Source organism: Dipteris shenzhenensis, chromosome 24 (assembly GCF_047967505.1).
Source record: "Dipteris shenzhenensis isolate YYH24624 ecotype China chromosome 24, Dip_SZ_1.0, whole genome shotgun sequence".
NCBI lineage: Eukaryota > Viridiplantae > Streptophyta > Polypodiopsida > Gleicheniales > Dipteridaceae > Dipteris > Dipteris shenzhenensis.
Window position 1 is genome coordinate 15,838,380 of NC_141619.1, and position 27,520 is coordinate 15,865,899.

At 40.1% G+C, this 27,520-nt stretch overlaps 1 pseudogene; it reads right to left on the bottom strand.

Annotated features, from left to right (window-relative positions):
- Positions 1-964: 964 nt before the first annotated feature.
- Positions 965-27,520, bottom strand: part of LOC147886276 (uncharacterized) — a 78,975-nt pseudogene continuing 52,419 nt past the window's right edge.

A 27,520-nucleotide genomic window follows, 5' to 3' on the forward strand; every position in this document is an offset into this window, starting at 1 on the left:
ATGGGAGAGGGAAGTGGAGTCAAGGAGAGGGATGGCGAGAAATTTTTGAAAAATTTCTCCTCCTCTCCGCTCCATTCTCTCCTCTATCCCGCCAAAGATTTCAATATAGGAAAGAGAGGGATTTTTGGAAAAAATTTCAAATTTCAAATTAGGAAAATGAGGAATGGCAGGAAATTTTTGTTTTACTTTTGAAATCTATATCATGAAGCCACATTTCTTTGGGGGGACACTACAAGGCACAGGCCATTTTTCACCAGAAATACCGACCTTTTTTACACTAAAAGGTTTGTTTTAATGTGCACAAAAGTCATTATTTACGGTGCTATTAACATTGGAAAAGAAATGTTGCTATATATGGATTGCTATATAGTGACTCTAATATCTATATCATGAAGCCACATTTCTTTGGGGGAACACTACAAGGCACAGGCCATTTTTCACCAGAAATACCGACCTTTTTTACACTAAAAGGTTTTTTTTAATGGGCACAAAAGTCATTATTTACAGTGCTATTAACATTGGAAAAGAAATGTTGCTATATATGGATTGCTATATAGCGACTCTAATAAACGTCGCTATATAGACACTGGTAAAGCATCGCTATATAACAACCCTTAACAGAACTTTTAAAAAAAACATTAGTGAGGCTAAACAGGGCCACAGCAAGCCCTTTTTTGCCCCACTAATGGTTTTTTTTTCCATTACAAAAGAATGTTAACAAGCACATAGGTGAGATAAAACTCTCAAAGCCTGTTTGTTACAAAATTTCCCTTGTGAAAGGGGTGATACAAAATCGCTCAAATGAGCTGAGAGACAGAAGCATATACATGACGAAGTATATACAACCTTGTTTGTTACAAAATTTTCCTTTCGAAAAGGGTGATACAAAATCACTCAAACGAGCTGACATACAAAAGTAGATACATGCCGAAGTATATACAAACTACTACTAATACTACTTATATTATTCATCTAAATTCTCATCATCATCGTCATGGTCGCGATGGCCTAATCCTTGGCCCTCGTAAGCTACACCTGATGATCCTTGGCCCTTGTCGAAGCCGTGTAAGCCAAATCCATCGAGAGTTGCCTCCTCGTCATCATTGCTCACCTCCACTGATGATGGGATGTTCAAACTGGCACCCTAAGAGTGAAACCATATTAATTGGAAATTAGATTGGAACATAAAGAATAAAACAATTTAAGAGGTGAGATGACAAGTAGGAGTAGACTTATACCGTGTGAGTAGCCACCTCAACCCAATCAACTGTCGCTCCCGCCGCCTCCATCTCAATAAACCATGACTTCGCTCCGATGCGGAATGCTTGACCTGTCTCTTTGTCTATGGGAAGGCAACCCATCACAACTTATTGTGGGCCCAATTTACAAGAGTTAGATAAAGTGCACTCAATATGTAAGAAAATAAAATAGTATAATAAATTAAATGAGAAGAAGTAGACTTACCACCCATGCCTCAAACAACAGTTTGCCTGCACCAAAGTGTGAAGCACCTACAGCGTCCAGCCATCTCATCGCATTCCTTCTCTAACCATCAAACTTTTGGGGTTGGTCCTTGTACTCCTTCTTCAAAAACTTCTAGTGAAATTTGTTTACCCAGCTAGGTTTAGTCTTTCCCTTTGCAATGGAAGTTCGCAAGGTTGACCTACAATGCTTCAAGATAGCACACATACACTCTTGCATGTAATCCTCATTGAACTTCCAATTTGTGGGGTTAGGGTATTGTCTTTTCAATCCTTTGATGATGAATTCCTTCTTCTTTTTGTCATCCTAGTACTGCCAGTCAGTAGCTGTGCTACTCTTGAAGTGGTGGCTCATCATCCATCTCATGTTGGCCAGCACTTTTGAGCCCTTTTTATTTTCTATTATCTCTCCACCCCTAGTGACTTCATAGTACAGGTCCTTCGGTGGGAAAGGAGGAGTCATGGGAGTGGCAAAGTTAGAGCACTTATGGAGTGAGGAGTAGCAGAGGGAGTGGGAGAGGGCTAGGGACTCTAGTACTAGGTCTCATGACCAAGTGGAGACCTGTAGGGATGTGGGTGTGCTGACTTGTCTACATCTCCCAAGTCACCACAATATCCTCAACCCTTCCTACTCTTCCTTCCCTTATGATGGGTATGCCCAAGTGATGACCCCTCGATCAAAGGGGCTAGAGGGGACAGCTATCGAGTAGGTCCAACCATCAGTGTAGGAAAGGGAATAATTGAGGTCCTCTAGGATAGAAAAGAGAAGAATCTTGCTGCCTCTCCATCGCTCATTTGTGCAACAAACTCATCGAGACTCTCGACGAAGCCATGGGCTGCTAGTAAATGAGTTTCCTTAGGGGTAGTCATCACAGTGCTAGGCTCGAGAGGAGTCGAGCCAAGGGGTAATCACAAGGCTAGGCCCCTTAGGAGTCGACTAAGTGGAATCAATGTCCTCTAGAGAGTACATACCATGATGTCTCCTCCTCTGAGGGTTTACATACTCATGGGACGTGCGACGTGATACCATGTCTAATTTGGGGGGATTGGACAAACATAGACATAAACACAAAAACAAAAACAAACACAAGAGCGGGTAAGAAGTGGAAAGACAATTAATTACTTCAGACAATTATGAAATTCAAACTCAAGAAATTATGAAAAGACTTTTAATTACTTAAGAAAATTAGGAAAGGACATCAACGCAGAAAAGACAATTATGAAAAGCCAAATTTGAAAGGACAAATATTTAAGAAAGACAAGTGGAACCCAGTAAGGTTTTCATATATAAAAAATATCGCCAAAAATACTATTGTTAAACAAGAGTTCTTATGTACAAAAAGAGAGTGCAAAATCTGTCTCCAAAAGTATGCTTAAGCAAAATCTGTCTCCAAAAAGACATTCTCCAAAAATGCCAAAATAGTGAAGGAGTTCTGCTGCTCTACATTATTGTCTGAGGTACTTATTTAAAAAGCCACAAGAAGACTATCTTATAAAACATTTGGATGCAAGGTTCTCCCAAATTCAAGAATTGTTCCCATTTGGCACAAAGTCCAATGCAATGGAATATGCCATGATATGATTCTGGACCCAGTATGCCAGGAAGAATCCAAGTTTATGGCTAAATTTTTCAATCATATAGGAGTGAGAAAACACCTTATGCCCATAAAAACTCCTACACTCCTTGTGAGGGTCAAAATATAGAATTGGGGTCAATAGATTACCTTGTTGCTAATAAAATATGTATCCACAACCCATAATGGTAAGAGCTACATTGCCCATCTACCATCCATTATAATTGGATATGAAATATAGCAAGAATAGGTTTCAACACCCCTCTAAACCCATGAAATGGAGTACTTTGATGCATTTATTTTATCTCCTAAATGGTAAATAGAGACCCATCTTGCACTCAATGTGGATGCCATCAATGGCATATTGAACCAGAGCTGAGTATGAGATTGACCATGTGGAGCTCAGTTAAGAATTGCTACCACATCAAGCAAAGTAGAATAACTCAAGGGGAAAATTCCATGAGGGATCCACATTTCAAATCCACCTCATTAGCCAACCGGATCATGTTCGTCTTCAAGCATCACAAGTCAATGCTATTGATAAGTCTATAGTTCCATTGCCTCAACCACATATCATCTTGAATCACACTCAGCAACATGTTTCCATATAGGATAAGGATCAAGGTACCATATGGATGCATAGAAGCCAAATATATTTTCAATATAAACAAGGCAACTCCACTTCCCAAATCATACGACATCATACTCAAAAGATGCAACAATGGTCAAAACTATTGGCTAGTATGGCCTTAGAAGAGCAATGTTGTGAAAATGAAAGGCATATGTTTCTAGCACTTCAAACCAAAGAAAGCATGGTAAATCAAATGGGACATCAAGTCCTTGTACAAAATGCTATAGTGGAAAGTAGAAATGATGCACAACAAGCAACAATTTGTCTACAAGACAAAGACCTTCAGCTTTCTAAAGCCCTAAGCCAAAATGAAGAGGCAGAGTAATCCTTACACATAATGAAAGCCTCTTGTAATGAGCTTAAAATAGAAATCGTGCTCTTAAAATGAACCCACAAGGAAAAGATGATCAACTAATTGCCACAACTGACACAAGCCATGAGTTGCAACCAAGCGTTATGGAATTCAAATGCCAAGTTTAGATACTAAAGGTTAAATTTTTCCAAAAAGTTAAATTAGAATACCACACCTTTTGAATGCACATGGTACACTAAAATGTATTGGTGAACCCCCCGAGTTCTAGCATACGTGTGTGTGTCCATTGGATATGATGCTTTTCCTAAGACTTAATGAAATTAAGATCCTTGTGCTTGAGAAGTTTTGTGTGGAATAGATGTTATTTTCATGGTTGGGACCCTTCCTTACCCTACCCTTCCCTTCCCTTCCACTTCACCTCCCCTCCCATTCCCCCTTCCTCCCCCCCCCCCCCTCTCTCTCTCTCCCCTCTTCCCTTCCCTTTATCCTTCCCTTCCCCCCCTCCTTCCCTTTCCCCTTCCTTTTCCTCTCTTTCTTACCTCCCTCTCTTTCTCTCTTTTCCCCTCCCTTGCCTCCATCAATAGTCATCACAACATGAATCCCACACCGACACGAATCAACTAAAAGCCCTACGAGCATGCCCATGCCCCATGGACAAGTGCAATGCACTAGTCCCACCATATGTATCAATGGCTTTCCATCAACAACGAGAAGTACATTCCATGCATGCATGTGTAGTGTCTTGTGTGACTCCATATCTATTGGATTTTAGAGTTTTTAAACTCTCAAAAGGTGTTTGGTAATACTGTTATGATATCTTGAAGATTTTAGAGGACTCTTATTGTAAATTAATGTTATGCATGGTCCATACATACATACAGGCATGCATGCATGCATATAATGTTTTCATACATTTAGATGTAATTAAACTATTATTTTTTATTAAATTATAAGTGCAACATTATAGAGAGATATTTTGAAATTTATTATGTGGAAATGACAATGCAAAAAAGTAAACTTTTGATTCTTGAACAACATTTTCATAAAGTAAACTTTCCATTTGGGAAGGAGTTTTAGGATTAGTCCAAATGTAGACATATGAGTCCAAAATCAATGAAATAAGTGTTTGATGCAAAAATCAACTATACCACCATAGAAAGAGAAGACCCAACAATGGTGTATAATTTTAAGAAAAATTTCCACTATTTATTGGCAAATGATTTTTTCTTCTACATAGACCATCACACATTGCTTTATCTTGTGAGCTGTCTATGTACAACATGAAGAATAACTAGATAGCTCCTCTGGTTTCAAGAATCTAGTTTCAAAATAGTGGTCTACAAAGGTTTCCAACACTACATTGCCGATCAGATGTCTTTTGTCAAGTAGGGAGAAGAAGCTACTAGAATAGAAGATGACTTGCCAAATGCCACACTATTTCAAACAGATACTATTCTAGATTGGTGTGTAGATATCATTGGATACCTAATGGCAGGTAGACCCCCGCCAGAATTGTGCCCACTTAAAGCCAAAAAACTCATAATCAAATCTACACCACATCAACTCATTGTCAACCAACTCTATAAAATGGAAAAAGATCACACCATGTACAGATGTGTCATGCCACATGAAATCCCACTCATCATATGTGAAGTGTTGCAAGATGACACTTTATAGAAGAAGAAATAGCAAGAAAAATCCTCTTAGTAGGACATTGGTGCTCAACACTTTTGGCAGATGCTTATGACTATGTCAAATGGTGTGATGTATGCCAAAGAACAATCAAACCCCACACAAGGATTTCAACCCCCTAATGATAGTTACTGCTCAACAACCATTCAAAAAATGGGCAATTTATTGAGGGAGCCATACATCTATCCCCAAAGGGAACACAAGCACGCTACATCATTGTGGCCACATACTACTTCACAAAGTGGGTTGAAGCTAAAGCAACAAGAAAAGAAGATACTAGAAACACATCAAAGTTTGTGTATGAAAATGTGATGACACAATTCAGATGCCCCATTGAAATTGTCTTAGATAGAGGAACACATTTTGTCAATGAGGTAATCTAAGAGCTTTTGTCTAGCTTCATGCTGATCCATAGAAAAATCACACATCACTATCACCAAGGCAATGGACAAGCAGAGTCCACCAACAAGATAATATACATTTTCCTTACCAAAATAGTGGAGCGAAGGGGATTCTTCAACTAGTACAAGTAGCAATGAAATGAAAATGGGAATAGTTATGCAGAAGATGTCATTTCATCTCTTCCTTTGAAACCATGTGAGTAATAGTACAATACTCGAAGTGTGCACGTATGGGCAAATTCACCCGTGCTTCTATCTTGGGTTGCTGAGGAAGAGTTCTCTTAGCATATTCTCATTGCACACCTTAAATGAGGCTCTTTCCAGGGCCACTGATGAGATGGGTCTCTTGAAGATGGGTGGGGTGGTGAGCCTTTCTAGGGATCTGGGGTAGGAGTAGTCTTCTAAGCTTGTAAGGAGGGCACAAGTTACTCATGGCAAGCAAGGGAAATGGAGGAACAAGTGGAGGTGCCACAATGGGCCTGAAGGGGGAGGGGATGAAATCATGGATATGGGCAAATGGCTGTGGTCCTTGGGGTGCCGTGATGTTTTGTTCTTGACTTTGCATCCCATCTCTTTCTTTCTCCTTGATCTCTGCAAGAGGAGAGACCTTAAGCGACAGAACACAGTGCATGGGAAAGAGTAGGCGAAGGAGGCACACTCAGCATGAGGGAGGGGGACGCCTTTGGAGGAGCGACCTCGAGCGATGGAACATAGCACATGGAAAGGGAGGAGAGGCCATGTGGAACAGGAAGGAGGGCAGCATGTGGAAAAGAGGAGAGGGCATGCAGAACAGGTAGGAGGGCGCAAGCAGAAGAAGAGGGTGTGCGGGGCTGTGTGGGAGTGAGGAAAAGGGAAGGATGGAGGAAAAGGGAAGGATGGAGGCAAGGAGAAATGGCCACAAAAAGCATGCTCCCTCCAATCCCCCAAAAAAGGATGTAGAGCCCCAAAAGAAAAAAAAAAAAAGACCTCTTTCTAATCCAACTATTGAGTGTGGAACCTATGGAATGTTTAATTGGTAATGGAAGTTTAAAATCTAGCTAGTTAATGCACATTGTTAGGACAAATATGGGATGGGGAGCCTCCCAGGACCTCTCATTTTGACATAGTTTTGAACTTTTTTGCTTGCAATTAGATAAACAAGGGTGGAGGAGTGTTTTCCAAGAACTACCCCATCTAAGACATTGTCCTAAGGCTCTCAAACCACCCTAGTTACACATTTGAGATCTAGGAAGGGAGAGAACAAGGTGAGCCTAGCACTTGATCCCCCATGAAGATGAATTCAATTCCTTCTCATAGTTTTACTTTTTATGCTTGGTTTAAAAGGTTTGTTTAGCTTTGCCTTTTAAAGTTTTGGTTTTTAAATAGTTTTAGATTTTTAGGTTTGCTTTTAAAGTAAAAGTATGATTTTAAAGTGTAATAGCATGAATCATGAAAAGCATGTATGATGCTTTTGAAAGTAGGATCTCTAGATACTAATTTCAAAATTTGAAACTTGAATTTCAAATTTCAAATTTGAATTTTGCATGTAAGATTTGGTTGCATGGCCAAAACTCCCCATATCCTAGTGCTTTGAAAGAAGCCCACAACAAATCTCCCCAAGTTTGATAGAACACCACAACCAAATCTTCTCAGTGCTTTGAAAGAAGTCACCAAGGTCTCGAAGGATTTGGCCGTGCATCCAAATCTTGCTAGCTTCTTTGAAAGCACCAAGGTCTGAGTAGATTTGGCCATGTGACCAAATCTTATTGCTTCTTTCAAAGCATTAGTGTCTTAGGAGATTTGGCCATGTGGCCAAATCTTGTTGGCTCCTTTCAAAAAACCAGGGTATGGGGAGATTTGACCATGTGGCCAAGTCTTGTGGGCTTCTTTGAAAGCACCAAGGTATGTGGATATTTGGCTTCTTTCAAACCACCAAGGTCTAAGTAGATTTGGTTGTATGGATAAATCTTGATGGTTTCTTCAAAGCACTAGCATCTTGAGAGATTTGGTTGTGTGGACAAATCTTGCTATCTCCCTTTCAAAGCACCATGGTCTATGAAGATTTGGCCATGTAGCCAGATTTTACTGGCTAAAATTCAAAGCACCAAGGTTTAGGAAGATTTGGTCATGCAATGAAATCTTGTAAAGAATTTTCATCCTAAGTCACACCATCAAATATCAATATTGAACTATAACAAATGTTATGTATGCAGGTGCCACATTGAAAGTGGGGGTTAAAGTCAAGTTGCTTGTCAATGGAAAGATTGTTGCCATTGGGACAATATTCTGACAATGTGAGGAGTCTTCTCCAATGCCATTTTTGGTAACGAAAGTCCTTGATTTCAAGAGCTATGTTGATGGATGCCTATGCGATGGGCAAGATGCTTTAGTGGGACACTCAAAGCCTCTCCAATTTTGGTTCTTTATGTGAAATGAAGTTCCTATCATGCAATATAAAGTGCATCCACGATCATTAGATTGGCAACCAAGTGAAGGTGGCATTGAGTTGTGGAAGAGACATCCGGATGGTCACCAATGCTACCAAGTGGAGAGTCACCTTGTGTACCCATGTTTGAGTATGTGAAGGATCACTCAGATACGATAGTTGGTATTAAGGAGTGTGTACACTTTTGGAAAAAATGGGCGCACCTGCAAGGTCCAGAAGCATCTTTCACAAAGTTTTACAAGCCGGTAGTGAAGTACTGGAAAAACATGATTGATGAGCTTGATAAACCAAACAATAGTGTAGAGGGCATGTACAAGAGATTTTGGCCAAAGACGCAACATATTGATTGTGTGCAAGTAGTTGATAATGAAAACGATGAGTTTCAAGGAATTGAAGAGTTGAATGATCTCTACTATGGACCTCAAAGGAAAAAGCCAAAACAATCATTTGATCCAATGGTTGATGTACAAAAAGGACACTTTCTTTTGGTCCGACCAGTAGAAAAAATTGACCCAATTTGGCTAGGCATTGCTCAAACTGATGTACAGAAGGGTAATAAATCTAAAAATTTCAAGAAGGTTCTCATACAATATTGGGCACCTATATGCAAAAGATGCAATGCACAAATTGAGGAGGTGTATGCAAATTGTTGGAACAAGATTTGGATTTGCAATAAAGGTGATCCTCCACGTTGGGAATCTGTTGATGCTATTTTATGGTCATGGGTTCCAAAAGGTAACCTCTCAAAGAAGGTTTCCTTAAAGAGCAGCAACCTCCCCATCAAGGTGAAGATACCAACCATTGCACACAAGCAAGCTTTATCTAGTTTGTCTCATAGTATAGATTCCAACTCTAATGCTGACTCCACAATGGAGTGAAGGTACTTGAAAAGCATGACTTTTTTTTTTTTTACACAACGATAATTTAATTGAATACTGACAAATATTTGGAAGGTATGACACTGATCTTTTTTCTTTATCTTTTTTTCAACGACCAAATTAAGTGTTAGTATGCAAATTTAAGCTGCCCAAATTAATCATGCATGCCAGCACAGTGGCATCTCCAAAAAATCATGCATCCAATGCATGCTACCCAGCTGGGCCAAAAAATTAAATGTGAATTGGTACTTAACTGCAAGCTTGATGATGCATGCAAGTGTGATGGTTGTCATTGTGGTCATTAAATTATTAAATTGGTGCAACCCTTACACACACTTAATTGGTTTCATTCCCAATGGTTCATTTGCCAAATTAAGTCTTAGTGAATGATTGGTAATTAAGTGCCAGCTATACATACTCTCCATGCAAGCCCAATTATTATCATTGTAATTCAATAAATTATTAAACATACTCAAAATCTAATAATCTATGCAAATCATCATTACATTCTGACATTAAGTAGTATACTTGTATCCAATTAATTGATTACTCTGCATGTCCATACATTCTTAAATTGACACCAAATTTGCACCATCCTGCACACTTCCTTACACTGACCCATCTCACTCTCGGCCTTATGCCCTTGCACACTCCCTTGCACTCAACCATCTTGAACTTCTTGTAGCTTGTATCCCCTCCCACAATGGATCCCTGTAGACACAACAAGATCCAAAACTCTCCTCAATCTCTTTTCCAATAAATCCCTTTGGCTCACCATCTAGTCCCCCTACAATGGATCCCTTTATCTTGCCATTCAGCCCCCTCTCAATGGAACCCTCTGGCTCACCATCCAGCCCCTCCCATCTTGGAATAATGAGACATAGTCCCATCTTGGAATAATTAGAGATATTCCCATCTAGCTTTCCTCCAATGTTGGAATTATGAGACACACTCCCATCCAGCTTCAGATTTTGAATACGTGTTCTCTTGCCAACTTCACAAAGATGACAAAAGAAGCAGACCTGAAGATGACATAAGAAGCAAAGGTGAAGAAGGGATATCTTGTTTATCATAATCATCAATCACAAAAATGGCTATAGTCAATCATGCATTGGCGTAAATAGAAATTTAAAAATAGCGAAAGATCTAATAAACCATATTCATGTGCATATAAATAGGAATCAAAAGTGACTAGCCGTGGTACTTCATTTTCATACAAAAAATATTTAAGTTCAAGATAAACTTGCATGCTTTATAGGCTTATTCAATTAACATACCAACATGACATGTGAGTTTCAACTCACCTAAGAATTTTGATTTAAAGATTTGAAAGGGAATTGTATTAAGATCAAGATTTAGATTATGTACATAATGAGTTTACAGCTACAAGGCCAAGACATTGATAGAGAAGTATAGCCTTTCTCCCAAGTCACTGCATGGATATAAGTGAGCGATAAAGAAAGATTGTTTATAAAAACTCTAAATTTTGAGATAGATAATTTTTCCATAAGAAACGAAAATACTTATATTAATTTAACAAGGTGACATCAAAGAGAGACAAAGAACGATAAGAAAAGTGATGAAATTGCAAGTTAGTATTGAAGAAAAAATATATTATTTGTACATTTGTCCGTGTACTTGTGAGGGGATAGTATTTTCCAATTATTATAAGATAAGAAAATTTTCTTGATATTTTAAGGGTAGCAAATGTACTAAAAGGTTTACGATAACAGTTTCATAAAAGGGGGCTTTTACTTTTATGGAGTTATAGAAAATACACATATATGAGGGGGGGTTTTAATATGAAAAGTGAAACTTTCCATACAAAAGCGGTGTTTAAATTATAAAAAGGGATATATCTAAATCTCAAAAATATGTGAGTAGGGGGTTTTATAAATAACCCTCGATGCAAGTGCTATACAATAGTTCTACTTTGAATGAATGCGAATTACAAGAATGTAATTGGAAGATAGTTCTATAGTGCTTTTATGATGCATTGATGGCATGGATTATTCAAATGTCCTTATTACGGGGATATGATTATGAATTTGATAAGTTTTATAAAGCTCTAAATACTTTAGTTTTGACATAATTAAGAGTGATAAAAATAGTTTTTTGTGATAAAATACCTCAAAGAGTAACTCGGGGGGTTCACTCATAAAATGTAGGCATAGCACATGGGTTCAACAAAAGGAATTTTTAAAATTCCCCTTTTATGCATACAACAGGGTATCATATAAAGGGGGTATTCATAGACTGAATAGAAAAAGGGCATGTTTTATTCATGATAGATTCGTAGATAAGGGGTTTTACAAATAGGCCTTCAACACACGTGATATATAGGGTTTACAGATAGTGACCCCCCCTGATAAGAAGAGTAAGGCAACTTATATTCATTGAGTATTCATCCCCCTATTTTAAAAATGATTTTTTTTGGGGCTCATTTTTTTCACTACCAGTCAAAGGGAAGTATTGCATATACATTCCTATAGAGTGCATGTCCAAGTTTATTGATTTTCTATATGGATACATGGACTATTGTACCCTCTCTACAAGATGAACACAAATGCACATAATAGTATGCATTATATGTAGACATACACACAAATTGGAAAATCGGAATTGAATAGATGGTGCGGCATCATGCTCTTTAAAACATACTAAACGAGTACCCCCATCCATTCAAGTAAATACTCTAGTGTTTCAATGTCAGGTGATGGCATATTTATTTCAAATTTGAAAATAAAATACTTTAAAACCTTCAAATTACGAGGCATTTTAGCGTATTTTTGCTTAAAACCTACAAAATGTCAACTAAAACCTTTGAAAATTTTAATAAAAACATTCAAAGGAAGAGGCCACACCAAATTGCCTACACACACCCGAGTGCAGACACATACAAGATTTGTGTTTGTGTTAAGAAAAACCTTTTAGGTGAACATCTAATTAGTGTGGAGGAGGAGAACAATGATACAAATGGACCACATGGCATTAAGTTTAAAAGCAAAATCATATGGCATTATGCATACTTCTAATCAAGTACATGGCTTCCTTGTTTGACCCCATTTTCGAAATGTTAGAGCTCTCAGCTCAGTGCTTCATATAGTAGCTCATTATCAAAAAGGCAGTTTGGATAGTTGTCATAAGCAGTAACGATGCCGCCGCTATTGCAAAAAATTGCTTCCACGCCCTAGACATGAACAAATCATGGAACTCAGCTTCATTCATATGCCACTTGGTCTCACAGTGTTCGTTGATTTCACGAGCCATTGTTTCCCATCGTTCGGAATAACTTCTAGTTACGTTCTCGCACATGCTATTTCACATTTCAACAATTTTCTTGCTATCTATAATATGATTGATCGTACACCATTTTTGGCTAAAACATCTACATCTTGTGGAATGGCTATCAAGCAGTGCATAAACAATACATACGCACATAACTCTCGCTTGGTTTCGGACTTGGACGTAAGCTCATATGCCATCAAATTCTTGAGTATGATTTTTGTTGGATCAAAGATTGTGATCTTTGGGAGTTCAAGCATAGAAGTCACTTTGATGAACTTTACTGATAACGTGGTCCCACCACTGTGAGCCCTGAGTTTGATTCCAACCTTGAGTAATTCTAATGCTCTCAAAAATGGCAGAACTGTTCGATGGGATTCATTGGAAGAGTGTTCGGCAAAGCAACATCAAGCCATTCAGGTAAATACCATTCTTGAGTCTTCACAAGCGTTAGCCTGCACCCTAAAGTTCATAGAGTGACAACCCTACCAACACCTTGTAATTTCATGCCAAAACATCACCGCTATTGCAATGACTCCTGCACTTAGGCTATCTCTCCTTTTGTTGCGTTCTATTGAAGCCCATAGACTACTCGAATTGGGATGATTAGACATTTCTTCCACTCTGCATGCATCTTTTGAGAGTTTCTATAAATAAAAAGGACATCTGTGGAAAGCAGACGGGATGCAAGATGTTTAACAAGCACATCATACACATGCTTGATACAATGCAAGTCAATGGTTGCCTAAATCATCCCAGTGGTTGCTTGTGATTGAGCTTTGGGATAGTTTACTTGTTTCATATACAATGGAAGTCATGTAAGCAGCCATGTAGGCTGCCACATGTCCTAGGTGATGCCCAGTGTGGGGAGTCCCAATCCCCCACCTCCTAGCCACATCATACCTCCTCTCCTCCCCAAAAAGTCCTAGGAGGGATTGGAGAGGAGGGTCTAATAAGCTCTTTTATATCCAAGGCCCCCAAGAGGGCTCCAATGCTTATGGGATTCTCGGGGGGGTCACTATGCATAAACCCTCTATATCACGTGCGTTCAAGGCCTATATTTAAAATCCCTTATATGTAAATTTTTCATTAATAAAATGTACCCCTTTTCTATACAAATCTGTAAATTTTTTCCAAAACTATTTAAAATAGTCCCTTATGTATATTTATTTCTGTAAATTTTAGAAATAAAAAAAATATCCTTCTGTTGAACTCACGTGATAGGGTTACATATGATGAGTGACCCCCCCGAGATGGGATTTTATATCCCCAAATCCATGTGTCACAGGTGTGAACCTCCTTCACTAAACCATGCTCCACACACTATTTGAGGGGTGAAGGCTACCACCTCCAACACCCCCCTGTGACCAAACCCCGAGGTAAACCAAACTTGGTGCTAACCAAACCCGACCATGGCCAACACAAGATCGAGTCAGGACCAGCCACCAATAAATCCCATCGGTACATCTACCAAATGCCATAAGGGAGTTTGCCACATGAGAGCATTCAGGAAGGAACAACCATCATAATGTCACACTTTTCAGCCTCCGCACGAATCGCAACAATCCGCCGCCACAAAACTTCCAATCGCCACATGCTGTCAACATGGGGGCTATTGGGATATCTCAAGGTGTATGCCTCAGGCACACCTTATGTTTCTATGTGTGAGTGCTAGAGGCACAGTTAGGTGCCCACAAGCACAGTTAGGTGGTGGAAAGCCACATAGGATGATTGAGAGAATCTAGGAGCAGATTGAGGAGATGATTGTGGAGCTCTGAGATCATCAGTGATGTCAGTGAGCATGTATGAGGTGCCTACTTAAGGACCTCACTCTTCTTCATTCTAAAAGCAAGTAATGCAAGTATTCTGAGTTTGTGTCCACTCTTTGCTTTCCTTTCAGCTTTCCAACATGGTATCAGAGCCATTTGATCCCCCTTGAGCCCATTTCTGCCACATCATCATCTTCTTCTTCATCTTCTTCTTCTCCATTTTCCTCTTTCTTCCCAAAATCTTTGAGAGCTTGATTCTCCACCTACAAACGACCATTGCCCAAACCCTCTGAGCTAAAAACTCCTCTAGTATGGGCGAACTTCCACCTGCAAGCAATTGAAAAAAAAACGTCTCTGTTGGCTGCCATTCTCCAAACAACGAATTTCTTCTATTGCTCAATACTCCCTGCCTGCTCTGCCATTGCCTGAGCCCTTTTAGGAGTAGATGGGTGACCTCAAGACAAAGATTTTGAGCCATTTTTCAGGTCATTTGGTTTAGTAACGAGGGAGAAATTGTCAAAACTCAGGTTCAGCCTGTAGCAACTCCCTCGGGCAAAAGTGCACACCATTTCGTCCAACCTCTGTGCTGGACCCTCTCTGGTATATGAGCTTTCTTTTGCTTCAAAAAGCCCTCTTTTCCTTGCTTTGAAGAGTGAGCTACAAGCCCTCCAAGTTCAGCCTTTTAGTTTTGACAGTTTTGGACAAGTTTTTGAAGATGATGCTACATAAAACGCTACTCTAGCATTTCTGGTTTTTTGAAACTTTCAATAACTTCAGTACAAGTGTGGCTTCAGTTTTGTTTTGAATTGCTAGACCTGGTTTTGATTGGAAAGTATTCAATTTAGCCACCTCTATGAAGCATGTAAGAAGAAGCATCATTGTTGAAATTTGGTCACAAGACTTTGCTACATTAAATGCTTATATTTTGAAGCATTTCAGTTGTTATTTTAAGCTCTGTAAGAGAGAAGACACTGCCCAATACTTGGGTTAGACCCTCTCATGGCTTGCTTATGCAAAATATGTGAAAAGCCAAAACGTAAAGCAATGTCTTGTTATGCTACAAAGGATGAAAATGCCAACCTGACTTCCTTGTTGAAGATTGCCAAAACAATGGTTTCCAAAAGGAAGCAACTACAAAGCCAAAGATCTACCCTCTCATGGCACTTTTATTTGACTCCAAGTACAAGAAAAAGATGAAGGTCAGATACCTAAGATATGCTTCTCTACACAACTATGGAGATGACAAGATAATTTTTCTCTTGAAGGATATGATTTTCAGATCCACTTGTTCTATCATAGTACCATCTTATAAGGCACTAGACACTGCCCATGTGGTAAGACCTTGCCTTGACATGGATATTTTGCCTCCACAAGATGAGACATCCCATGAAGATTATGCATTTTAAACACATCTCTATGTATGCTCCAGATCTCTCTTTTTATGTCAAGGTACTCAGCCTGGATAGTCCTCCAAAATGAATGAAAATAAACTATTATGTTTTGTGTGTTTTGTAAACACCTCTGGTCACCTTATGATGTAGGCCATGTGTATGTTTTGTTCCATGGTACCTCCTGCAGACATTGTGTGCATGTACATGCAGGGGAGATAACTATTGAAAGGTCTTTCTGTATCCCTTTTTGTTTACCTTACACCCAAGGGAACCCTTGCTAGCATGAGAACCTAGCCATAGATTTATCCTTGACCACCATGAGATGGCATGAGAAACTATGAGACTAGATGTATCCTTGACATAGCCTGAGGCATTTCCTTGAGGGGGGGTTTGTTGGGATATCTCAAGGTGTATGCCTCAGGCACACCTTATGTTTCTATATGTGAGTGCTAGAGGCACAGTTAGGTGCCCACAAGCACAGTTAGGTGGTGGAAAGCCACATAGGATGATTGAGAGAATCTAGGAGCAGATTGAGGAGATGATTGTGGAGCTCTGAGGTCATCAGTGATGTCAGTGAGCATGTATGAGGTGCCTACTTAAGGACCTCACTCTTCTTCATTCTAAAAGCAAGTAATGCAAGTATTCTGAGTTTGTGTCCACTCTTTGCTTTCCTTTCAGCTTTCCAACAGGGGCCGCGCCCAATAAATTCCCATAGTCCACAGGTCTAATGCTTGCTCTGATACCACTATAGGAAGCCATGTAGGCTACCACATGTCCTAGGTGACACCGAGTGCGGGGGGTCTCGATCCCCTGTCTCCTAGCCATGTCATACCTCCTCCCCTCCCCAAAAGGTCCCAGGAGGGATTAGATAGGAGGGTCTAATAAGCTCCTTTATATCCAAGGCCCCCAAGGGGGCTCCAATGCTTATGGGATTTTATATCCCCAAATCCACGTTTCGTATCCGTGAACCTCTTTCATTAAACCATGCTCCACACACTATTTGAGGGTTGAAGGCCACCACTTCCAATAGGTCAGTGGTTGCCTAAACCAGCCCGGTAGTTGTTCGTGATTGAGCTTTGGGATAGTCTACTAGGCTGTCCTAGACTTAATGTGATTGTCCTAAACTAGCCCGATGGTTGGAATATCATGCAACCATGTGGCGGATTCAGCTCAAACACTAGAACCAGGCTGGCTTGGACTTAATATGATTGTCCTAAACTAGCTCGATGGTTGGAACATCATGCAATCGTGGTTGGGTCAGCTTAAACACCAGTTATGTTATTGTCCTAATCCAACCCGATGGTTGGAATATCATGCAACCGTGTGGCTAGTTTAGCTCAAACACTAGAACCAGGATGGCTTGGACTTAATGAGATTGTCCTAAACCAACTCGGTAGTTGGAACATCATGCAATCATGATTGGGTCAACTCAAACACTAGTTAAGGCTAGAGGAAGTAGGCACTGGCCAGAGGAGGTAGGCACTAGCAACGAAATGCATTTTTGTTGGTTTAGGACTACCTGCAACCCCCACAAAATATAACCTTTAGTAAATCCCAAACAACCACCTTGTTTCAGTAAATCCCAAACAAGGAAAAATGTAAATCCCAAACAATATACTAATCCCAATCAACCACCGAGATTGTTTTAGTGAAAATGTCTATGCTTGAGGGACCATCTAATTCATAGGTTCAAATTAGCATTTAGTCAGAATTAGACTATAATAATAATGATTGTGCATGAGGGACCATCTAACTCATAGGCTCAGATTTGCGTTGAGCTCGAATCAGACAGTAATAACGATGACTTTGCATGTAATTCATAAGCTTAGATTAGAATTCAGTCGGTTTATCAGGCTATAATAACAATAGTTTAGAATGAGAACTAGCATTGAGCTCAAAGATAGACTGTGAGAACATATCACACTGTTAGAATTACCATGTAATCGCACGTCATGAGCAACCATCTAACTGCACATCATGGCTAGACGATGATGTATATGACTGCCTACTCTAGGCTGGGCTACCAGCAAAGCTATGTGTATGTGCCACCGCTCCTCCCTCCTCATCCCATTGAATTATTATGATCTTGTCTCCGATGATCGAGAAATTCTCCCATGGCAACCATCTAAGTGCTCACCATAGCTAGACGATGATGTAAATGATCGCATAGGCTAGGCTAGGCTACCAGTAAGCTGGGTGCATGTGCCACCACTGTGGGGGTTGAAGGTCACTATGCCTTAACCCCGGTTATGTACAATACTCAAACACATATATAAATGAATGAAAAAGAAGATTAGGGTGGTTTTGCACCCACCAAAGCTTGTGCTTTGTCTCTCTCTCTCCTTCTTCCATTCTTGCTTCCGTTGAGAGCACTCTCAACTGGTATCAGAGCCCGGGTGATCGAGCTGAGCGTGTGTGAATGCTTGAAGCTGAGCAGCTCTGTGGGAGGAAGGAGAAGCTCTGTGTGAAGCTTTGTGGGCGACTATACTTGCATCCGAGTGTGCAGAGACCTTGAAGGAACCTTTGTAAAAGTCACTTTGGCTTTGCGAAGTGGTTTTGAGAGCCTATTAAGTGGTTTCAAAGAAAAAGTCGTTTTTTGAGCTTTTCCCTGTTCCGTTCGATGACAGAGACTCCGTATTGACTTGTAGAGGCAACTATTGCTTGCTTTTGGTGTCCACATTACTTTAGGAGCTTGGAAACACCTTCATTCTTGAATCTAGGATCATTTCATTGGATTTCTGACTCACTGTGTCAGTTCTTGCGTTTTTTGCCCGAGTGTTGGAACTCAAGTTTGGAGCAACCATTTGCAGATCTATCAGTTTCAGTGGACTCAGGAGGTCCTAAAACTTCTATGTTGCTCATCATTCGCACTCCGGTGGAGTTTACAGATAGCTCTATTTCCAAAAACGTTTTTCAGCCCGTGTGTTGGACCCAGTGATTGAGACCACGGTTTCCAAAACCGACTATCCCATTGCGTTTCGGATGCCCAAAAACCCCTACCTATTAGTTCTTGCGTGATTTGGTGGAGGATTTTCAGAGTTATAAATCTCTGTGTATTCGATTTCGTCTCTCTGTTATGCATTTTTCATACTAAGGTTTTGAAACCTTAGATTTATGCCACATGGCAATGGATAAGTGTTGACTCCCATTTCTCACTCATCGGTTGGGATTTTGGAGTTCTGGCAGAAGAGAGATATTTGTAGATTTTCTTGCTGAGTCCGATTATGCAATGGCGCCCATGTTTTGAAGCATCTCAGGTTCTATTTTTAGTAGCGCTCATTACCGTGGGACTATGATTTCTTGAGCATACCTTATGCAGATCACTCTGGTTGCAGTTTGAGCAGTGTGCGCTCATTCGTGGTATGCATTGGGTTGCAATGGATGATTTATAGGCCATTTGGATGCATTGCGGTCCTTGTTGGATGTGCTTATAGGCCCAAATTGCCTTGTGGGATGCTATTTTTTTTAATGGACGCTTTGCACATGGATGCTATTTTATGCTGAGGGACAGCTTTGACACATTGTTGGTGATGCACTGATAGTGCTATGCTCTCTTGGATGAGATATTATTGATGCATATGCCAGTGGACGGTGTTTATGCTTGAGTCATTTGGCACTTATTGGCATTTTCTTTTGGGCCAGATTTGCTCATATGGATGCATAGTATATGCACATGAGTCAGATGCATCTTTTGATGCTTTGAGCTTTGATATTTCACACTATTGTGGCATACACATTTGGGTGCACCTGGTATTTGGTGTGATTCTCTCTTGAGGCACTAGCATTTGGGATTTTGCTTTATTTGCATCATGGCATCCTCTTCCATGTCTGAAAAGGAGTTTTTTAACATTAAAAAGTTTGATGGGACAAACTTTTCTTTATGGAAAGAACAAATAAGGGATGTGCTTATTCAAAAGAAGTAGATTAAACCCTTGGCAGGGATTGAAGCTAAGCCTACAAATATGTCTGAGGATGATTGGAATGAGTTGGATGCATTAGCAAAGTCTACTATTAGACTTCATCTTGCAGAGTCAGTTTATTTCACAGTAGTAAATGAGCAGACTATAGAAGATTTGTGGAAGAAACTGTGTGCCACTTATGAGAAGGAAACTGCCTCTAATAAAGTTTACCTCATGAAGAGGTTGTTTGAGCTGCAGATGAAGGAAGGGGTCTCCATTGCTTCTCATTTGAATGAATTCAATATTATTTTCAGCCAACTTCAGGCTCAGAAAATGAATTTCGATGCGGAGACTAAGGCAATATTTCTCTTATGTTCATTGCCATCCTCATGGGATACCTTCCGTACAGCTGTCAGTAACTCTGCACCTGGTGACGTACTGAAATTTGATGATGTTGTGGGTAGCTTGTTGGCTGAGGAGATTAGATGGAAGTCTATGGATGGCAATAAGCAAGATGCAGCCTTAAATGTGCAAAGGGGCAGATCACAGTTCAAGGGGAAGTCCCAAGAAAGAGGGAAGTCTCGTAGCAAATCCAAGGCACGGAACATTGAGTGTTACCATTGCGGCAAGAAGGACCATATGAAAAAGGATTGCTACAAGCTAAAAAGAGAGGAAAAGGATAAGAAAAAGAATGCAAATTGGGGTGCAAATCAAAAGGAAGAGAGTCCAAGGGAGGACAAAGGAAAAGTGAAGATCGAGGAGATCAATGCAGTCACACGTGATAGTGACAATGATGTTCTCTTCATGTCTAGTTTATCTGCAGAATTGCTTACCACTTCAGATGATGCATATTCCCAAGATTGGATTTTGGATTCTGGTGCTTCATTCCATGTTACTCCCCATAGGGAATGGTTCTCCACTTATGACAGTGGAAAGACAGGTTGTGTGCATCTTGGAAATGACTATGCATGTGACATAGTGGGAGCAGGTGACATAAAGTTTTCTTTTGTAAATGGGTCTGCATTTGTTTTGAAACATGTGAGACATGTGCCTAAGCTGACCAAGAGTCTTATTTCAGTGGGTCAGCTAGATGATGCTGGTTTTCACACCACTTTTGGCTTTCAGAGTTGGAAAATTCAGAAGGGCTCTATGCTTTTGGCCAGGGGTGCCAAGTGTGGGACTTTGTATCCCTTACATGTATCAGGGGTATTTGATCATGTTGTTGCAATAACCGAGCAGCCAAGCACTTCTTTGTGGCATTGCAGGTTGGGGCACATGAGCCAGAATGGAATGAAACTCTTATGCCGTTTGGGTTATGTACCGCATTTGAGTTTCTCTGATTTTGAATTTTGTGAGCATTGTCTCTATCGGGAGCAGACTAAATCAGCCCATAAAAGAAGGGGAAAGAAAGAGTTTGAAATGCTTGATTTGGTGCATTCAGACATATGTGGTCCCATGCCTACACGGTCATTAGGCGGGGCTGAATACTATGTGACATTCATTGATGATGCAACTAGGAAAGTGTGGGCTTATGCTATAGCTCAGAAGAGTGATGTGTTCCAGGTATTTCAGAAATGGCTGGCCTTGGTTGAGAATCAGTCAGGTAGAACGCTTAAATGCCTACGAACTGACAATGGTGGAGAGTATCTCTCTCATGACTTTCAGCATTTCTGTGATACATGTGGGATTAAGAGGGAGCTCACATCCCCTCGTACTCCAGAGCAAAATCTAGTTGCAGAAAAGATGAATCATACCATTCAAGAAAGGTTGCAATGCATGCTTTCCAATGCAAGTCTTTTTGGTGGTTTTTGGGCTGAGGCAATGAAGACTGTAGTGCATGTGATCAATAGATCACCTAGTAAGAGTTTGGATGGTGGTATTCCTAAAGAGGCATGGAGTGGCAAGAAGCCCTCTTACTCTCATTTGCGTATATTTGGGTGTGAGGCATATGCACATGTGCCAAAAGAGCTTCGAAAGAAGCTAGATCCTAAGTCTAGGAAATGCATCTTTCTGGGTTATGGTGAAAGTGGAGAGATGGGCCATCGTCTCTGGGGCAATGGAGAGGCCGAAGGCCATGCACATTGCCAAGACTCAGATTACGGCCCCCCCAACAAGTCGAGAGCACTTTGCTCTAAAAATACTGAGGCCTTCGTCAACATCTAGGGGGAACCCATATAGCACATAAAGAGGCCCTCTATGATCATGTCATCGAAGATGATGACATTTAGATGTGTGGGGAATCGACTGTGGGAATGAAGGGTCTCAACTAGTGCTAGCATTTCTACTCCACGTGAGTGGAATGCAATCAACTTATTTGAGAAGGTAGATAACCTTGGGATCATAGGGCATTGAGGGGGGGGTGGTAGTAGGCATGTTGAAGATGAGTGGGTGAGCAATGATCAGATGAGTGATAAGAGTAGGAGAAAGGAGCGTGGAGAAAAGTAGAGCAGGGGTAGTAAAGAGCTAGAGGAGTGGTGTGGAGCAAAGTAGCAGAGCCCATGGAGAAAAGTAGTAGAGCATGGGCAAATCAGAGCAACATAGTAAAATGCCAAATGCCACGGATCTTACTCAGGGGGTTCACTACTAAGAAACCCTATATATCACGTGCATTCAAAGGGTATTAAAAAAACCCTCAACTAAAATTTCTCCCACTTTAAAAACACTCCTCTTTACTTATGATCTAAGTGAATTTTTTCAAAAATTGAATTTAAAACCCCATCACGTTATTGTAATTCTATTAAGATTTTCCAAAAAGATGGATTGAAATACCCCTCCTTTTGAATGCACGTGGTAATTAGGTGAACCCCCCCTGAGGGATCTTATATGTATTTTAAAGTTGGAGCCACCCTAGTGGCTGAGCCCGGGGTTCCATCCATATTAATTGCAAGCCACCATGGTGAAATCTCAGGCACCACCCTAGATGAGATGGTAATCATGAAGAAGATGCCATGTGGTGCCACTTTGGTGGATGGTAATTAATTGCCAGCCCGATGGAATCTTAGCCACAACATAGGTGGTTGATAAGAGCCACCACAATCGGCTAGTAATTCCCACAAAGGTAAATCATGAGGCTCTAATCACTCTTTACCATGCACTCTAGTTCTCTATTGAGCATGCGAGCTCGGTGACTGGTAATTTTTAGTGCACTCATAGTGATCATGCATGCTTAAGTGCAGTGGTGGGTGAGCAGTGGCATGGTGGAATTTTAGCCATGACAGACGTGGCTGATGACAGCCACCACCATTGGGCAGTAATTCCCACAAAAGTAAATCATTAAGCCTAATCACCTCTAATCCCTCATTACCATGCACTCTAGTACTCTCCTTATCATGCAATACCAGTGACTGATAATTTATTGTAGTCGTAGTAATCATGCATGCAAGCTCGGTGGTGGTTACTGGAAGCTGTGTAATTGTGGGCCACTGTGGTGGCCGATAATTAACTGCCAACCCGGTGGGTCTTAGCCACCACCACAGACGTGGCTGGGAATCTTAGATGCCACCACCTCTAATCATTCATTACCATGCAAGTCACTACTGCCGCCTTGAATTATTCAAAATTGGGTCTAACCACCACAGTGGCTCTCACCTTGATAGTAGTTGGGCTACAACCACCACGGTGGTTGTCACTTTGATAGTGTAGTTGGGCTACAAACAACTATTCCATTACCTTAACCGTTTTGTCTTCTATCCCTCAATCTCAAGCCTCCACTATTCCATTTCCTTCACTACTTAATTTTCTATCCCTCTCGACCATTTCTTTCTCCCTTGCAATCAGACTACAAACTCAAGCCTCCACTATTCCATTTCCTTCACTGTTTCATCTTCTATCCCTCTCGACCATTTCTATCTCCCTTGCACTCTTCTTGCAACTTCTATCCCCTCTCATAATGGACCCTACATAGTCCGAGAGCTCCTCACACAATCTTTCTTCCCCCCCCTCTGCAACACAATGTGAGAGCCCCTCCTCCCCTGATCTTGAGATCGTGACATATGGTAGCTCCTCTCTCCTCTTCAAAATCCCAATTTGGATGCCCTCTAAAACTTCACCAGGTTGGTACAAGAGGTGAAAGTGAAGGAGGGGCAACTAGTCTATCAAGGTCAGATGATTACCATCAATGAAAGTGTGATTGAAAATGCTCTAGGAATTTCTGGAGGCATTTTGCAAGCACAGTGAAACTAGAATACATTCCATTTCTCCTATTGGCCACATAAATTTTGTTAGATCATTCACCTTGATGCAAATAACTAGCTTGCAATGTCTAAAGATATACAATCCTTTGGATTGGCATTAAGCATGGCCTTTGAAAGATATTTGACAAGCTTTATATTAGTTGATCATTGCTCATGATGTGGTAAAACAAGAAAACTTAGAATGTCCCTTTCTTCATGATAACTAACTCTACATAGCATTGACAATATCCAACCCAAGGAAAATATATTCGATGCAAATGTCCAAGGCCTTTTTGTTCTACCATCAAATAGCTTAGGAGCTAGCCAATGCTTGCTAGCTAGCTTCTCTCTTTCTTTCTCTATTTGGTTGTTGTAGTTGCATTTATTTCCTCATTTTTCTTGCTTAGAAAGTTCTTCCTTGAACTCGATGTATAGGTTGCATTCCTCCAATCATAGATAGCTATCCATACTTGGTTGTTACATCATGATCCCACAAGACATTACCGCTATGCAAATCCCACCTTGTGCATGCAAAGCTTGCAAGCCTACACACAAGGCAAAAGAAAGTTCTAACAACTTCTTGTACTTGTTCAAGACTATTTTCTAATGAATTATGTTTGGTTTTTTGGAAGAGATTATGTAGCATACCGCCATTTAAATATGTCATGAAAACCAAATGTGGTGGCCTTAGTGATATAGCAATGGGTCACACTAACACACCATACTTCACTTGCATAATTCCTTCCCTCATAAATGCTACCATCTTCATCTTTAGAATCCCTATAATTTATTTTTTTTCAACATTATGAGATAGTGGATTTATACCTTCTACTCCTCTTATTCTTGCTAAAAATAAATCTCCTTTAGAACCAAAACTAAGTTGTTTATCTAAATCCACATCATATACAGTTTCATGCAACCAATCTACATAATAATGGTTGGGAATTGAGGAGGTTCTGGATTAGATGTAGTTCCTTCATCCACTACTTCATTAGGATCCATAATCTCGTTATCATTTCCATACACTGTTTGGTCTATTTTGAGGCACTCTTTCTTTTCGCTAGCAAAGATCAGTTCAAGTGCACTATTTGCCCTTTTTTCTCTTTCCACATTTTATCCCACACTAATCATTTCTCATTTGGGAACATGGACTTATCGACTTGCTTTGCATGGTAGCTTATATTCCCTAAGATTGTTGTAATGTGCTTATTTACCTCACCTATCCAAGCTTCGTTTGTTATATTTTTCAGCTGGGATCAAAAATTAATACATCCCTATCTTGTTTATTCATTTTTTAGTTTGGGAAGCTTATTTTGGTTGCTTGTTGGTGTTTCAAGTTGATAGGAACGGAGTAAATTTGATTGCTAAGGTGTGTGTGTAGTCTAATCACCTTAAAAAAACAATAAAGCTAAGGATTTTTGTCAAGTTTTGAAGTAGTTTCGTGTTCTAGAATTTGCCTTTTTTGAGTTTTTTGCATTCTGACTCCCAAAAAGTGTATGTTTTCAAGTTTTTTTTCATTGGGTAGGTAGATTAGGTATGTAGCACCCCCCATCAAAAAAAAAAAGGAACAAAAACTGCAAAATCACCCAATCTCAACCGGCCCATCTGAACGTCCTTTGTTGTTTCTCCTCCATGTCCAAAAGCATCGTTGCATTTCGGGCATCTTCAATTTTTCCTGTCCAAAAGCAAAACCCACATTTTGGACATCTCCTATCTTTATTCTACGCGGCCATCCAACAGCCATCGCCGTAGTTCTACTCATCATTTGAGCTAGAAATATATTGAACAAGTGCATCAATGACACCCACCTTACTCAGTCCCAAATTATCGCTTTCAGGTAACTCTTTCTACAATGGTGTCGTCACTCCACTCAAACCAACATCGATAGTCTCTAGCTGCCTCTTCCGCAACCACGTTTTCAGCCTGTGATCCTGCTCCAGATCCATCAACCACTGCAAAGGATGCGGCTTGGATCTATCCACCACCTGCTGTTCAGGCCACTACTCTGTGGGCAGCACCTCATCGATCCAAGCACATGGTGGCAACTGCTGCTGCTAGCGTTCCTGTGCCGTCGGTGGTCTCTAAATCACCATTGGTTCATATGAAGGAGGATTCGACAATCCAAGAAAAGGTGTGTGCTTATTATAAAACTTCCTCAAAACCTTATCTACTTCTTTCCACCATGGAGGATGAGGAGTTAGTGACAAACTAAAGGAGTGGGCACACAATTCCAACCACAGACATAGTGAATGCCTCTACCACTTTAGCGCATCAACTCTTTTGTTGTTACAAACAACGACTTCCACAATGCCATCTGCCAACTCTTCAGACTCAGAGTAAGATCCTAAGTTATGTTTGTAATTTTTATGTGGATGGGTATCATTTGCATGGGGTTGGGCATGCATGTTCCACAATTGTTACCATGCATCATGCAAGATTGTTGAAATATGTATCCATATGCTTCCATCATATGTGCACTATGTGTCTGATGTGAATATGATCCTTTGCACAAGCCTTAATTCAAGCAAGGCCCTTGTTTTTTCCCTGAGGGGTTCACTCTTCATAAACCCCATATAGCACATTTGAGCAAGCATGTGTTAATATTATTGTAATCTTGCACTCTTGCAGTTTCTAATGTAAATAATAAACCCCCTCTTGCATGCATACATTTTTAAATCTTAAAATTTTGACACTAATCCAAAAATATAAACATATAAATTATACCTATTTGCTATTACATAAATTCCCTCATGCATGTAAATGGCATGTAAGGCCCCCTATTAAAGAAATAGCCCTTTGTGCACTAAAACTCTATGTTATGTGTTTTTAAAGTGAAACCCCCAAGGTTCTTTTAAAGTTTGATGTGGATCGGGTATAATTGCATGGTCGGGCATGCACATTTTTAAAATACTTATGATGCATAGTGCATGAGTTTTAAAAATATGCATCGGTGTGCTTCCATGATAAGTGTGTATGTCCAATGGGTATGGTATGTTTTGTAGGCCTTATGATAGTAATAACAAAATTTTAACACATTTTTTATATGCATTTGAAGTTGTGTTGGAGAGAGATATTTTTTTTACACATCAGTTAATGGGGACAATAGCATTGTTATTGTCCTTGTTGGGAGAAGGAATCCAAACCTGCATTTCCCCCCCACTTTTTTGCACTTTTGTAAGTTTTTGTGTGATTAAATCTCTCGTTGAGGGAGAACAAATCTTGTGATGTCTATTGTGATAAATTGCTCAACAAATGACTCAATTTCACTATTCAAAGATTCCATACACCTATTCTTCTTTGACCCAAAGCAAGTGATGACTATGCTAGCTTCATCTCTTTTGAAACTTTGTCACAAATAAAAAATCTTCAATCAACTCCAAGATAATATTATCCCTCTTCAGCAAGGTTTTGAGTGCTTTGAACCTGCGAATATAATATTGCACCATCGTCATAGGGTCTGACCATATCAAGTTGCATATGTGATGAATGCACTTGAGGACATGTCTGTGCTTAAATACAATGGAAGGGCTCATAAACAGTCTGTTAAGGGTTGCCATATTTTCCTAGTGGTGGGTGGAGAATGTGACAAAGAATTAGAGAGAGCCTAAT